We start from the raw sequence: 17,310 nt of genomic DNA, 5'->3' as shown, positions 1-17,310 counted from the left end.
TTTGCTGTTTTTATTTATTTATTTATTTATTTATTTTAACTTAAGGGGGTCTTGCCCAAGTTTTTTGGGATCAAAAGATCATGCCAAGCAGTTCTGCAGTACTCAGCCTTGCATAATATTCTGCCTGGAGATGAGGTACTCAGCATGGCCATTTGAAGCAGCTGGTCCTCGTAGGTTACTTCCTGGGATAGTGAAGATAATTGCCTTTGCCATTTGTTGATCTTATATGGGACATGAATTGAAGAAAGTTCAAACAGTCATAAGCAAAATAGTTCATTTATTTTGGAAATTGCAAAGCCTGGCAAGCTACCCGTGACATATTCGATATGCCAAAAACAGTAACAACAAGTCTCACAATGAAGACGTTACTGGTTCCCACCTGAGCAAATTGATGAACAGTGAGAGCACAGTGCTACAGCACAGTGCTTTTTAATTCAATTTGTGTGGTGGAAAATATAGTTAGTGTGAAGTATCTTGTCTTAGTGGATAATGAAATGCATTTTTCACTAGTGAAGAATGTAAATAAAATGGAACATCTTAGATTTGTATAATTTCTGATAATTTTATTTCACGAGTCTAACCTCCACATAAAGTATGATTCTGTAAATATAATTAGGTTATTTTTCCCTATCTCTTTTTAAACATATTTTGGTGTTTGTTTGGGGAACATACCTGGCTGTGCTCAGGGCTTCCTCTTGACTCTTTGGTCCGAGATTACACCTGATGTGATTCCAGAGACCATATGTGGTATAGAGGAGTGAAACAGGTAAGCTGAATGAAGGAGGATGTCTTACCCACTCCACTGTTACTCTGGCCCCAATTAGGCTATTCTCATTAAATTTAGATAAAGATGACTGTCTTTGATAAGACTTAACTTTATCTAAAATCATCATTATGTAATTAAATATAAATGATCTTAGTGAAATATGTAGCTTGACAAACTTAATACAAATATTCACACAACTTTATTTCTCCTTGTTTACACAGAACCTAGATTCTAACTTATAATTTATATCTGAAGACAGATTAACATATACACAACCAGATTTTAAGCAGGTCTATGCTGAAAGTCTACTAGTATAATTGTTACAAATGTGAGTGCAAGAATGGTATCACCTCCTCTGAGTGGAGAAAACAGAAATTTTAAACAACTTAGAGAGTTAATGAGTCTGATTTCTCGAGAATTCTGAAAATACCCTTGGAATTTTCTATTACAGATGACTTTGACCGAGTACTGAAAAGTTGCTGGAGAGGGCAGTGCAGAGGCCAGCATCAGAACTATGGAGGGACAGCAGCTCTCAGCACTCTTGGAAGAGCCAGTGGGTGTTGTAAAGTTCCTGCTTGAGTGAAACTGGATGCCTTGGAAATTCTGTCTCCCAGGGAGTACCATTCAAAGAAACTGGCCATCACCTGCCCCTGCTGAGTGCCAGGCCTGGAGAGGGGACACTGAGGGTGCCGGCGGTGCAGCCACCAGCAGATGGCGCTACCAAAGATCTTGGTGCTGTGGGCCTTGAAGAGTCTTACGTGTCTGAATAGGGCTTTGGGAGTTCACCAGGGCACCACTGCAGTCTGCATCTCCCGAAGCTGATGGAGCACTCAGAGCTCCCAGCAGGGGCCCTAGTGATTCGCCACCGACAGGGCAGCCCTGCCACGTTTCTCCCCCGAACAGTCTGCTTCAGCCACTGCATCTTCTGGAGGAAGACCTCACCACTGTCTGGAGACCCTGGTGGGGCCTGTGCCCCTGGTGAGGCTCTGCTGTACTGGTGCTGCAGCCCACCCAGACCTCGTGGCACCAACGGTAGAGGCCTAGTCAGTTCTCCTTCCTGCAAGGCAGGCCACTGCAGCCATCCTACTGAGCCCATGGGCATGTGGCACCACCAGAAGGGTAACTTGGACCAAAGAAGAAAGTGCATCAGCAGCCTGATGGATCCTTGGGAACTCCTGGTATGTCCAAGTTGCCGCTGAGTCTCTGGACAGACGCTAATGACTTAGAACCACGTTTCCTGAGAAATTAAAGCCAAAGTGATGTATGTGAGAGCAACGCCCATGAGCTACCTCTGGGTCAGCCATACAAGTTCTTTCATCAGGCTTGCTTCAGAGACACATAAATAGATCAAAAGCTACAGTTAATCTCGGACCTGTGCAAGATTGAGCAGACTGGGGGACATCAGAGGGGTACAGGTTAACCCAGTGCCCACCCAAACAGAGTCCATGGTAGCCACTTGACCTGCAATCCAAAATTGCCCCCATGCCCCAGGCAGATTCACCTGTCTCAAGAAGGACCTCATGGGGATATTAACCTGCTGAAAATTGCCCCCATGCCCCAGGCAGATTCACCTGTCTCAAGAAGGACCTCATGGGGATATTAACCTGCTGAAAATTCAGTTCTGCAGGTTTTGTGACTGAAATCTCCAGGATTTCTTGGGGGTCAGAATGTGTTAGATTCTCCTTCACAAAGCTGCCACTCACTTGAAAAAGTTACTTCATCTGTACCGGATAAAAATACTGAGAGAAAAAGAAGAAAGGTGCCTGCTATAGAGGCAGGCAGGGGAGAGGTGGTAGGGAAACTGTGTATTTTTGGTGAGATGTGTACATTGGTGGAGGGATGAGTGTTGGAACATTGTATGACTGAAACACAATCATAAATAGCTTTGTGATGCTCATGGTGATTTAATTGAAAAGAAAAGAACTGAAAGTTCTTAGAATTCCAATTTCTTGGAAATTAAAAAAAAGTTATTGGGAACTGTATGAGTACTATCGATACAGTGCCACATAGTGTAAGAAAAGCCTATTACCCAAAGTATATTGTTTATTTTAAATTTTTCAATTAAAATTAGGGTATATTTACATACATTATCATTTTGTGTGAGAAAATACACTTAAGTCTGAAGATATAAAATGATTATAGGATGGAATTCTCCAATTTAATTTATGCTTTATGCTGTTCTGCTATTGTGCACATTATGTCCAGCTCTAAATAATCATGTATTTATTATAATTTTGCATATGTATATTAATAATATTATTCTGTACCAAATTATTACTTTATTTTATGCAAACATTTTATGCTTAATGTATGACCATATTTTACCTAAATTATCAATGATTTATTCCTCAATGATTCCATTATTGCAGTCACTGCATAAATCAAGACAAAATATAAAACGCTAGAAGCAATTGAGCTGTAACACAGCATGAATGTAGACAAGTTAAATATATGCACTCTGCAAAATCCTCTGTCTCTGAAGGTGTCCTAGAAAATTACTTTTGCAGTGGCAAAGAGGCCATTTTATAAAAAGTCTTTGATTTAGATGGAGAAAATGTCTTCTGGGCTTTATATTTTAACCGTGCTTTAAAACTTGCTTTAGTACATATGTTAAAATTCATTGATTTTGATTATTTTGGATATTTTTATGAAAACAATTTGTAAATGCACAATTAAACTGAAAGGATGCTTTTAAGGTGCTGATGATCAGTGAGTAATTATAAACAAAATTAATTATGAAACAGTAATAACAACCACGTAGTTTATATATACCATTAATTTTAAAAAGGACAGTAAAAATTACAGTTTGTACTTATTTTCTTTAGAATACATTCTATGAGGAAAGCCAGGTCCATTTAAAGATCCCAACTATGCTCACAAAACTATTGTGTTGGAGAATAAAATAGCTGTGGAGAAAGAAAAGCAAGGAGAAAGAGGAATGGAGAGGGCTTCAGAGAGGCAAAGGAAGATACTAAAATATTCCTTGTTGTTCCAGGCATCCCATCTGGAACAGGGTAGTGAAGGAAAGACCTTTGAGTGATTCTACAATATACCAGATAGTTGAAACTCTTAGAGGATTTTCCTCCTGGAATCAGTCTACTGGCTCAGGTAACCCATATAACTGTAACAAATAATACTAGTTTATTGCTGTTTGTGGCTTGATATAAAAAGGGAGCCCTTGTGGTTTATTTATAAATAAATTCATTCTAAATGCACATAAATAATGCTATTTAGTAAAAATAAAGTAATTAAGTAGCACTGTAGCACTGTCCTCCCATTGTTCATCAATTTCCTCAAGCGGACACCAGTAATGTTTCCATTGTGAGACTGTTGTTACTGTTTTTGGCATATCAAATATGCCACAGGGAGCTTGCCAGGCTCTTCTGTGAGGGTGACATACACTTGGTAGCTTGCCAGACTCTCCAAGAGATGCAGAGGAATTGAACACAGCTCGGCTGCATGCAAGGCAAACACCCTACCCGCTGTGCTATCGCTCAGCCCAAGTATAACCTTTTTATTTGAATTATATTTAGGGAGTATTAGTTTTGACATAATATTGTCTTATTAAAAATTGTATGTGGAAATTAGCTTTATGCCAGATAATTTGTACCTACTGGCTATGATAAAAGTCAGAACATATCAATTCTGATATGTTCATCTCCATGAATATTGGTCATTGTAAGTTAGGTCAAGATTCTACTTTTGACATATATTTGGTTAAAGAATAAATTTCTGTTAATTTTGCTCTTTAATTTTTGTTAACTAACTAATAAAGAGTTATTTGAAGTACAGTGAGATAAGATTGTTATTGTTAAGAAACTAGACTTTTGTCAGTCACTCTTCCATGTATACTGAATACATGATCAAAATCATTACTATCATAATATTCTCTTTATTTTATAGCCCAAAACTATAAGTACAGGAAAAGAATTTTTTTTATTTTATTGAATCACCCTGAGATGATTACAAGCTTTCATGTTTCGGTTACAATCACACAATTAGCAGACACCAATCCCTCCACCAGTGCACATTCCCCACTACCAAAATCCCTGGTATACCCCCACCTTTCCCACTCTCCCACTGTCTCCAAGGCAGACAATATTCCCCACATTCTCTCTCTACTGTTGGGCATTATGGTTTGCAATGGAGATACTGAGAGGTTATTATGTTTGTTCCTTTATCTACTTTCTGCACACATCTCCCATCCTGACGGTTCTTCCAACCATCATTTTCTTAGTGATTCCTTCTCTATTCCAGCTGCCTTCTCCCCTTTGCTCATGAGACAGGCTTCCAGCTATACAGCAATCTTCCTGTCCCGTGCATCTACTATCCTAAGGTGTCAGCCTCATGTTATGTTGTTTTATACTCCAGAAATGAGTGCAGTACTTCTATGACTGTCCCTTTCTGACTAATTTTACTTAGCATGATACTTTCCATGCCTATCCAGTTATAAGCAAATTTCATGGCTTCATCTCTCCTAACAGCTGTGTAGTATTCCATTATGTAAATGTACCAAAGTTTCTTTAATCAGTTGTCTGTTCTAGGGCACTTGAGATGTTTCCAGACTTGAGCTATTACGACAGTGCTGCAATGAACATATGGGTACAGATATCAAATCTACTGTGCTTTTTTGCATCTCGGGATATATTCCCAGAAGTGGTATTGTGAGGTCACATGGGAGTTCAATTTCTAGTCTTTGAAGGAGTGTGCATATTGTTTTCCAGAAACTCTTGACTAGTAGGCATTCCTACCAATGCTGAAGGAGTGTCCCTTTTTCCCCACATCCATGCCAGCACTGGTTGCTTTTGTTCTTTTGAATGTGTGCCAGTCTCTGGGGTGTGAGATGATATCTCATTGTTGTTTTGATTTGCATCTCCCTGATGACTAGTGATTTGGAGCAATTTTTCATGTGCCTTTTGGCCATTTGTATTCCTTTTTTAAGGAAACTTATGTACATTTTTTCTCATTTTTGATGGTTTTGGAGGTTTCTATTAATTCTATTAAAACATATTAATTCTATTAAATGATGGTTTTGGAGGTTTCTATTAATTCTATTAATTAAATGATGGTTTTGGAGCTTTCTATTAATTCTATTAAAACATTCTATTAATGTCTTGTATATCCTGGATATTAATCCCTTATTAGATGGGTATTGGGTAAATATTCTTTCCCATTCTGTGGGCTCTTTCTGTATTTTGGTCACTGTTTCTTTTGAAGTGCAGAAGCTTCTTAGTTTGATGTAGTCCCATTTATTTATGTTTGCTTCCACTTGCATGGTCAGTGCTGTTTCATCCTTAAAGTTGTTTTTAGCTCCAATGTCTTGGACAGTTGTGCCTACATTTTCCTCTATGTAAGGTATGGATTCATGTCTGATATTGAAGTCTTTAATCTACTTTGATCTGACTTTTGTGCCTGGCATTAGACGGAGGTCAGAGTTTTTTTTTTTTTCAGGTTGCTATCCAGTTTTCCCAGCACCACTTGTTGAAGAGGCTTTGCTTGTTCCACTTCACATTTCTTGCTACTTTGTCAAAGATTAATTGGTCACATATTTAGGGGTCTGTGAGAGAATATTCAACTCTGCTCTATTGGTCTGCAGGTCAGTTTCTAGCCCAATACCATGTTGCTTTAACTACTACTGCTTTGTAGTACAGTTTGAGGTTGGGGAGGGTGATGCCACCCATCTTCTTTTTCCCAAGGATTTCTTTAGCTATTCGTGGGGGCTTAGTGTTCCATATGAATTTCAGGAGTGTTTTGTCCATTTCTTTGAAAAATGTCATGGATATTCTGATTGGACCGCATTAAATTTTTATAGTGTGTTTTGGGCAGTTTTGCCGTTTTGATAAAGTTAATCCTCCCTATCCATGAGCAGGGAATGTGTTTCCATTTAAGAAAACATTTTTGCACTCTCTTGCATTTTTTAATTAAGATGACTAAATGTACATGGAGGTGTAGGTTTTGTAGCCAATTTGTTGAATTTTAAGTTTCTTTTAGCCTCTTTTTCTTAATGCATCTTTAAAGAACAAGTAAATATTGATAGCAATATTTTCATTATATAATTTATCTTAATTATAAAAGCCTAACAGTAATCTAATATAAAATACTATATTTATCTTTAAATACTGTAATTATTGAGAGAGTTGACTTAATAAAATTAAAACACATATTCTTGTGATTGATGTACATTACATCATAAAAATATTGAGAAAATATTTTCAGCTTGATATTAGAAACATCAGTATATATAATTGCAGAATAGCACCGTTGCACTGTAGAACTGTCCTCGCATTGTTCATTGATTTGCTTGAGTAGGTACCCGTAACATCTCCATTGTGAGACTTATTGTTACTCTTTTGGGCATACTGAATACGTCACGGGTAGCTAGCCACCTTTACCAAGTGAGCAGAATACTCTCAGTAGCTTGCCGGGCTCTCCAAGAGGGGTGGAGGAATCGAACCCTGGTCAGCCTGATACAAGCCAAAAGCTCTACCCACTACGCTATTACTCCAGCCCAGTTGCAGAATAGCACTGCACTGTCCTCCCATTGTTCATTGATTTGCTCCAGCGGGCCCAGTAAGACCTCCGTTTTGAGACTTGTTGTTACTGTGTTTGGCATATTGAACACGTGACGGTTAGCTTGCCAGGCTTTTGCCGTGAAGGCAAGATACTCTCGATAGCTTACCAGTCTCTCCGAGAGGGGCAAAGAAATCGAACCCAGCTCAGCTGGGCTGGCTGCACACAAGGCAAACACCCTACTGCTGTGCTATCGCTCCAGCCCAAGTGCAGAATAATAATGTAGAATAATTTAAGTAACATAAATATGAATACATATACTTTATTAATAGACTAATTATAAGTTATAATTTTGTCGATTTATATATTTTATAAATGGAATATTTGAGAGACAATTTTATATAATATTTATTTTATAAGTGTATTAATTGTATTTTGGGATCCAGGGCTAAGATCTCCAAGCCTACTCGGTTCAGGACTGGGCCTCCTCCACCTAGATCACCCATCTTCCAGTAGCTTCACAGTTACACCCACCAACTGCCGTTTAACCCCATCAATGACCAAGATCCAGAGACTATAAAACCAAGCTTCTGGAAGCACATGGCCACATTTTTGGCCGTGCGACCTTTTATTGTCTAGTTCTCATTCTCTGAGAATGCGACAGGCTATCGAGAGTATCCTGCCAGCATATATGCCTGACTGGCAACACCTGTAAAGGTGATTAGAGGCTGTGCTAAAAGCCACCATCCCTTTCAGAGAGCCCAGCAAGCTAACGAGAGTATCCTGCCCACATGGCAGAGCCTGGCAAGCTACTCATGCATACTTAATAGGCCAAAAACAGTAACAATGATGGTGCTCATTCCCCTGATACTGGAAGATCCCCCCAATATGCCATCGGGCTACACTAGCACGTGACAGGGATGAATGGAGACGTTATTGGCACCCACTTGAGCAAATCAATGAATAACGGGGTGCTAGTGATAGTGATAGTGATTAATTGTATTAATATGTAAAGATATTCTAGCAATTAAGAGATTCCTATTAGGTTTTTTTTTTTTGCTGGAAAGCTTAAGGAGTAAATTGTTTTCACTAACTAATATAACTTATTTTTTTAAACAGATAATAAAATTGAGAGTAAAACTTTTTTTTATTCTCAAAATCAGCGAACAATTTTTTTACTCTGAAATATCAGTGGGTCCACACCCAGCTGTGCACAGGCTGCGTGCTCAGGAATCACTTTACTGGTATTCAAGGGACCACACAAGTAATTGGGAATTGGACCCTGGTCAGCTTCATGAAATGCAAGACACGTTATCTTTCTTACATTAAAAATAATTTTCAATAATATTTCTCTCCAAATTCTTATGTTATTAGATTTCCTCAGTGCTTATAATTATCAGTGTCGAAAACTACAGGTATGAGCCCCTTGATTAATCCTCACAGTATCTATCCTTTTAAAAGAAAATCATTATACAGGAGTAAATGGAATATTTCCAGGATGAATTGAATATAAATGAAACTGTACAATGACATATTTTATCATGATTTTATTGTTCTGCTATAAGTAATATAAAAATGCTAAATAATGCTTATTAGTCTAGTTTTCCTACAGTTTTGTGAAATTGCAAGCTAGATTCTAATTTATATAGCAATTCTGATAAAAATCACAGTAGTCATGGAAAGAGACCTTTTAGAAGTCAACAATATGAAGTATAAAATGAAACATTTTCTTTGTCATACTTAGTTATTTTGAGAAGTAACTCATGGCTCTGTGTGTGATGTCGTTCTCAGCAGTGCTGAGAGATTATACAATGCCAGGGATCAAATGCAGGCCTCCAACACACAAAGTGAGCATAGAGCTATTGATTCAACTTTTTATACAGAACCTTTATAGCACATGTACTCAGTTTTATTGGAAGTTATATTTGGTATAAACAATTTGCTAGGAAGAGGAAAACACACATGGTGTGAGAACACAGATGTAGGATAAAATTCTGTTGGAAAGAGTTGTTTGCCATGTGCCAAATTTTTGTTCCTAACAATTATTTGAAAAGTAATATTTTAATGTTACTTAAAGCTCAAAGGCTATAGTAAAAGTGATATTTAGATCTTTCCCTCAAAGCATTTATTAAATTTGAATATGAAACTTTCCAATTCATTAAAGTATGAGTTTATGGTGATTACAACAGAAGGCTGAAAGAAAACATGTTCATACTTCCAATTTAGAAAATAAAATGTTAAATAATGCAAACAAACACAATGGAGCAGAAGAATTGTGAAGGAAGAGCTTCATTCTCACAAACAAAAGCACATGTGAATGTGTCCTTCAGAAGAACATGATGCAGCAGTGGTTTATTTTCATAATAAGACTATAATTTGGTGTTCGAGGCAAAAAGATCCAGTGAAAAATCAAAGTTGAGAATTCAGAAGAAATCTGTTAAGACTAAATTAGACAAAATATAATATTATGGATATTTTGTGGGAGTAAAAGAGAATTGTAAGTGGATACAGAAAGGATAAGTGACTGCAGCTAAAATAACAGAAAAATTCAAAGGAACCAATTTAATTATTTATTTTTTATTAAAATATTCACCAAATTTAACTGTGACCAGTTTATTAATCGGGCACGTTCAGGGTGGTATGGCAGTTTATTAATAATATTTAGACTTGTATGAACTTCAAAAAGAAGAAATTTTATACCAAGTGAGTTTATTCAGAAAGTATCGTATATGTAAAACTACACTTATTATACAGAGTTTTATTTATACTATGTATAACATATAAATAAAGGAATTTACATGGCAATCATTGGAGGTTGTAATGAGCAGGGCACTTCCCTTGCATGAAGCAGGCTATAGCACCTGTCAAGTCCGTTTGTAGTGATTCCCAAGCACAAAGACAGGAGTAAGATCTGAGCAACATTGGGTGTAACATGCCCATCAAATAAACAAAATTTGAAAATAGAGAACTTCTTATATATGTTGTTAGTGAATATTAAAATAATCATATTAAATAGAAAATATGTTTTGAAAACAACTTGATAACTTGATCACTTGACCTCATGTTACTCATCTATTTTCTCGAGTGGGCTCCAGTAGCATCTCCATTCGTCCCTGTCGCGTGCTAGTGTTGCTCCAGGAACACAAAGAGCCTCAAAACGATCGCTCAGGGTCTTGATGAAGAAGTCTAACCATCGCAACTACGCGCTTTTGACATTCCATGGAATCCAGTTACTAAAGGGTCTAGTCCAATGGTTATTTCCAAATCACATTACATTTCCAGCCCATCTGATTTTCGACACCTTGGCAAACAAGACAGTATCCCTGATTCTTGATCGTCAACAGAGGTCAGAAATCCAGATTCTTTCTCTCATTTGAGTGAAGTGTAATACTCCAAGCATAGCTCTTTTGATTCCTCTTTGGGAGACCCAGATAGCATTCTCATCCTGTTTTCTTAGGGCTCAGGTCTCTGAGGCATATGTTAATGAGGAAGTACAATGGAATCAAAGAGATGTTCCCAGAGCCGGAGGTTCTTTGGCCTCTTAGCTATTTCTTTGACTCTCTAGAAGGCGTTCCAAGCCTCTCTCTTCTTCAAGCACAACTCAGGTGCCAGGTCATTTGTTATGTTGACTTCTCGACCTAGGTACACATAACTGTTGCATTTGGAGATGTTTATTCCATACACAGTGAATGGAGCAGTTCTCACAAACATTGTGAGATTCAACTGTAGTCTGACCTCTCCACACTCACGGTCGAAGTCGGACAGCATTTGTGCCGCTTGGCTAATGTTTGGTGTTATGAGAACAATGTCATTAGCAAAGCAGAGGTGGTGTAGTTGCCAACCATCTATATTCACTCCCATTCCTCCCCATTCCAGCCATTACATGATTTTCTCGAGGGTGACACTGAAGAGTTTCGGCAAAATGGTATCACCCTGCCGAACCCCTCTCTTGACATGGATGATCACTTCCTTGTAGAATGGGGAGGTCCTGGTAGTGAATCCGTGATACAGCTCATGGAGATCCTGATGCATATAGTTTGAATGCCCTGTTTGGTTAGAGCTTCGATGGTTACTTCAGGCTCAACAGAATCAAAGGCCTTATTTAAATCAATGAACATCAGACCGAGCAGCATCTTGCACTCCCAAGAAACCTCAATGAGCTTGGTTACCATGTAGATATGGTTGATCATGCTGAATCCTTTTCGGAACTGAATTGCTCATCTGGTGGTGCTTCATCTAGTGTTTTGCCAATCCCAGTCAAGATGATTTAAGTGAACACCTTGTAGATAACAGACAACAGGCATGTCCTGGAATAGTTGCCAATGTCGTGGATGTCTCCCTCCTTGTACAGTAGTACAGTCCTGCTGGTTTTCCATTGGGACAGAACCATGCATTCAGACAGATAGTGTGTGAAGAGCCAAGCCAGTGTATTGATGAGAACTGACGGCAGTTTCTTCATATGTTCAGGTCTACCCTTCTCTGGGCCAGGGGCTGTTTGCTTCTTTCCTGATGAAATGTCCTGTCAGATTTCAGTAGGGAGAACGTTGGGATGGACATATCCTTCTGCCGAATTTGGTATGTGGGCAGGTGGACATGGTTATAAAAGACATCTGAGTAGAAGTTATGGATAATCTTCTCCATTGCCCTTCTGGAAGATGTGATATATCCATCAGGACACCAGAGGGCAGTTTTCTTGGTCTTGTCATTGGTGAAAGACAGATGGGCTTTGGGAATACTTTTCCTGGCTTCTGCCACATCTGTCAGCACTGCTGCTTTTCTCTCTTTGAGGTCTTCCTTTATTGCTTCTCTGCACTACTTTGTGAGCTCAGACATTTGCTTGTGGTTGCTTGAGGCTTGCGCCAAGCCACAAGCCACGTTAGCAAATGAACTCAAGAGTTTTTGAAGACAGGTGTCTTTTTGTTGCTGTCTCTCAGCGTTCCTTGCACAGTCATGGAGGTATTGAACCAGTCAATCACATTCTTCCTCAGTGTTGTCAATGATGGCATCTTCCCATGTTGCCGCAATAGTGACAAAGAGCTCCCAGTTGGTGGTCATTCTGGGAGTTCTCTTCTTAAACTTTGCAACTATTTCTCCCTGCTCTGTGAAGTAGAATTTTGCACAAAGGAGACGGTGGTTTGATCCCGTTTGGAATTTTGGGACAACAGCAATACCAGTCAGGCAAAACTGTCGATTGAATATGATGTGATCAATTTCCTTATGGAACTGTCTACTGGGAGACTCCCATGTCCAATGATTAGATTCGGCCTTCTGGAACTGTGAGTTACCATGGATGATCTTTGTTGACATGATGAACTCAGACAGTTTCTCACCCTCTTCGTTTCATTCTAGGCCATGGGTCCTGATGTTGAGTTCTTTCACTGATCTTCTTGGTCCTATATTCGCATTAAAATCACCAGCAATGATCTCATAGAAGGTGTGGTCTTCTTTATAACACTTCTCCAGCTCCATGTAGAGCTTCTCAATTTCTTCTTCATTATAATTGGAAGTTGATGCATAGAAAAATGAAGATAGAAACTGCTGGCAGTGAGTCACATCTATTCAAATGTAATCTTCCGATTCGGATTGTTAGGCATTTGAATAAATCAATACTCATGGCCAAGTTTGTGTTGACAAGGACACCGACACCACCGATGCCTCTTTTTCACATTTTCCGAGGAACAGTCCTTCTCCGGTGTTGAAAATGGCATGATGTGGTTGATGCCTTCTCATCTCGGCCAGACCAATGATGTTGTACTTTATCTTTCACGCTTGCGCCATCTGGTCCTTGATGGATGTATCTGATACCAGCATCAGCATATGTGCATTGAAAGTACAGAAAGTCATTTTTGTCCTCCTTTGTTTTTCCAGACTACTTTGGCTTTGAGATTTTATCAGCCTTTCCTTCTTCATACTTCTTAATGCTGCCTTATTGGTGGCTCTTTCAGGGTTAGGAGAATGAGACCAATGGTATTTACTGGTTTTAGCATATCGAATATGTCACGGATAACTTGCCAGGCTCTGCCATGCAGACAGGATACTCTCAGTAGCTTGCCAGGCTCTCCGAGAGGGATAAAGGCTTTTAGGGCGGCTTCTAATAACCCTTTCAGGTGTTCCCATGGTTCAATCCATATTTGAACCCCATCAAATATGGTACAGTAATCTTCAAAGATGGATATTAAGTGTCTTATGATGGGCATGCGGTCGGAAAATGGCAGCGACTGGGTAGTGGAAGTAGTGGAGGTAGTGGAGGTCTGCCGATGAAGTATTTATCTGGTATCAGTTGAATAGGGCTTCTGGGTGTTTTTCCTGGGTGGCTGGAATTTGGTGGAACCAGGCAAGGCAGGGTAGGATGGGGTTTAAGGGTTTAATTCCTGGGTCGCAGGAGATTGGTGGGAGCAGGCAGAGGATCTATGTTCCCAGGTCCCATTGAGCCTGGAGTCTAAGTTTGCAGAGCTCTGCTTACCTGTTCTGTGGGACTTCACTCATGCATGAGTCATGGCCTGAGCATCTGTAAAGCAGTCTGGAGTGTGGCAGCGGCTGGGTTATGGAGGAAATGGACATACCAAGGCAAAGTTGATTTTGCGGATTGCCACAGATGATTCCAAAGCAATTTGTCACTCAGTGTTCAATTTGATGCTGGTTTTCCAAAAAAACAACAGACTATTTTTGGAATGGGCAAAAGAACTGAACATTGATGTCATTGGTGTCAGCTTCCATGTGGGCAGTGTCTGTACTGATGCTAAGCCCTTTGTGCAGGCCATTTCTGATGCTCACTGTGCCTTTGACACGGAGCCTGAAGTTAGCTTCAGCATGTATCTGCTTGATATTGGTCGTGGTTTTCCTGGATCTGAGGATGTAAAGCTTAAATTTGAAGAGATCACCACCAATGTAATCAACCCAGCACTTGACAAGTATTTTTCCTCTAACTCAGGAGTGAGAATTATAGCTGAGCCGGGAAGATACTATATTGCCTCAGCAATCACATTTGCAATTAATATCATTGCTAAAAATCTTGTTATAAAGGTATAGATGGGCTCTGATGATGAAGATGATTCAAGTGAGCAGACCTTTATGTATTATGTGAATCACGGAGTATATGGATCATTTTATTGCATCCTTTATGACCATGTACACGTGAAGCCTCTTCTGCAAAAGAGATCCAAACCAGATGAGAATTATAACTCCTTCGGCATATGGGGGATGACATATGATGGCCTGGATTGTATAGTTGAGCGCTGTGACCTGCCCGAGATGCATGTGTGTGGTTGGATACTCTTTGAAAACATGGGTGCATACACAGTTGCTGCTGCTTCGACTCTGACTTCGACGGATTCCAGAGGCCCACTATCCACTACGTGATGTCAGGGCCAACATGGCAACAAACCCATGAAGCAGATCCTGAGCTGTGAGTCCTCAGACACAGAGGAGCAGGATGTCAGCGCTCTGTCTGTGTCTTGTGCGTGGGAGAGTGGCAAAAAGAGGCTCCCAACAGCCTGTGCTTCCACTAGTATTAATGTGTAGATTCTACTTTTATAGCTCTTCACTGCAAGTTTAGCTTGAATTGCGGGATTTGGGGGACCATTTAACTTAATTACTGCTAGTTTGGAAATGTCTTTGTAAGCAGGGAGGGTTGGCACAGATGGAACATTATGAAGACCAAGAGGTAGGTTGCACTGATCTTGTTCCTATGGAAACTATTTGAATACTTTTTAATATAGAGTTTTATTCACTTTCTAGACATGCTACTAAAGAGTGTCCCCTCAGCTGCTAGAGAGCAAGCATTTGTAGTTTGGGCATTGGAAGAATGGGAATATTAAAGCTTAGTGTCCTTATCTGTTTTAAAAATAAAGTATCTTGAAATAATTAGGCATTGGTAAATTTTTCGTGTGTCCATCCACACCGCTCACTTTGAATGTGTTTTATGAATGGGAATTCTCATTCCTGTTTAAACCATAAACCTGGATATCACAGGGAATCCCCCAAGCCTCCTGAGAATCACTTGGAAAATCCTGCAAAATGCATAAAAACATATGCTTTAAAATAATCACACACACTTAAGATTTTGCAGGATATGTACAATAGTTCCGGAAATCTTAAGAATATTTAATGACATATGTTGAATAAAGAACTTATGGTTTGTGTATATGTGTGTATTGTGTGTATGGGGGGGTTGCACGTGTGTGTGGACACAATGAAATACTACACAGATAAGAAAGGGATGAAATATGGAGGATAAAAAGAGATGTACCGGGGTTAAGCATGTACCTTGCATGCAACCATCCCAGGTTTGTTTTCTGGCACCATGGTCCCCTAAGCACTATCAGGAGTGATCCTTGAGAGCAGAGCCAAGTTTAAGACCTGATTGCAGCTGGGTGTAGCCCAACTCTCAACCCCACACCACTTCCAGAAACAAAGAAGTGAAAAGAAGAAGTAAAGATGAAATCGTGCAGTTTGCTATAACCTGAACTGAACTGCAGAACATCATGTTAAGTAAGTCACAGAATAAAAAAATTAATGAATTCTAATTCATTGTGCTCTATAGAAACAACAAAGGGATTAAATAATATTTAATGATAACTTTTGCCTTGGAAAATAGAACTGATGCCAAGTGAGTGCGTGTGTGTGTGTATGTTTGTGTGTTTGTGTGGGGGAGATTGTGGGGTTAAAGAAGAGGCAGACATAATATTACATAAGAAAATGGTGAAAAGTATTGAGAATTTTTGGTGATGGTATAGTTCTAGTCACTTTGTATATAAACCTCATGAAAATTAACACTATTGTTACTGTCTTATCTACAAAATAAGTAAACTAAAGCTTAAGTTTGTAAGTATTACAATTATTCAGTAATAAAAAAATTAAATATGGGCATAGTTTAAACTGATATTACATGTTCTAAGCTTCTAGCATCTGGATAGCATCATAAATAGAATAATGTTTATAAAGTGTTATTCATGAAAATTATTTGGTACGGGTATATTATAAACCATTATAAATTAAAGTTTATATATCAACAACTTGAAGTAAGGTACGTGATTGATCATTATTTTTCAGTTTCAAAATACTGCCTCATAGTAATTACCTAATAAATCATTTCAGATTATGGTGGTTATAATAATAATGATAATGCCAATCACAACAACTGTATTTGATTGATCGTATATTGGATATCAGGGACTTTAAAAGCACTTCTAAATATCGATTTCCTAGGAAGTTTCCATTACCCTTTTTGTAATAGAACTAGAGACACTAGAATGTTAAATAGCATACTGAAAGTCAAATGACTGTGGTGTATAAAAGAAATCTGTCAATAAACTCTTTTATTCCATAACAAACCATTTAAAATTATTGTTTTTAAGTGTATATACTAAAGAATGGTTATGAGTTTTCAAGTTTAATCTAGTGTTCTGTATGTGTGTGTTATGACTGTGTATGCATGTTTATAGATTATACCTTGGGATTTTTATAGAAATGCACAGGACACTGTACACACAGAGAGAGCTCAATCATTACCAAAGTAGACAGCACACTATATCTACATATTTTGATGTCTTTATTCTATTAGTTTATTCATGATTCTTACTTTCTGACATGAGGCACTGTAGCACTGTCCTCCCATTGTTCATCGATTTGCTCGAGCAGTTCCAGTAAAGTCTCCATCATGATACTTCTTGTTACTGTGTTTGGCATACCGAATACATCACGAGTAGCTTGCCAGGCTTTGGCGTGTGGGTGAGATACTCTCGGTAGCTTGCCGGGCTCTTCAAGAGGGGCAGAGAAATCAAACTCAGCTCAGGTGGGACGGCTGTGCGCAAGGCAAACACCAACTACTATGCTATGTCTCCAGCCCTTTCTGACATGAACAAGTAACATTCATTCCACACACTATCATAATGTTTTTACCAATCAAATTACTATGAAAGGAAACTATTTTAAGAAATCATCAGATAAACTCTTACTAGTTTTGTCTCTTCCAGTTTATATCAGGTCAGTTGGAAATGGACAGATATGTTCCCTCTTGCTTTTGGAAATTTAAT

General features: G+C 38.8%; 1 pseudogene; it reads left to right on the top strand.

The window, feature by feature from the left end:
* Nucleotides 1-1,860: 1,860 nt before the first annotated feature.
* Nucleotides 1,861-14,909, top strand: LOC130019962 (ornithine decarboxylase-like; annotated as a pseudogene).
* The last annotated feature ends 2,401 nt before the right edge of the window (nucleotides 14,910-17,310 follow it).

Source organism: Sorex fumeus, unplaced genomic scaffold (assembly GCF_029834395.1).
Source record: "Sorex fumeus unplaced genomic scaffold, SorFum_2.1 ptg000010l, whole genome shotgun sequence".
Taxonomy (NCBI): Eukaryota; Metazoa; Chordata; class Mammalia; order Eulipotyphla; family Soricidae; genus Sorex; species Sorex fumeus.
Note: the sequence above shows the minus strand (reverse complement) of the source record. Positions and strands in the feature narration are given on the sequence as shown.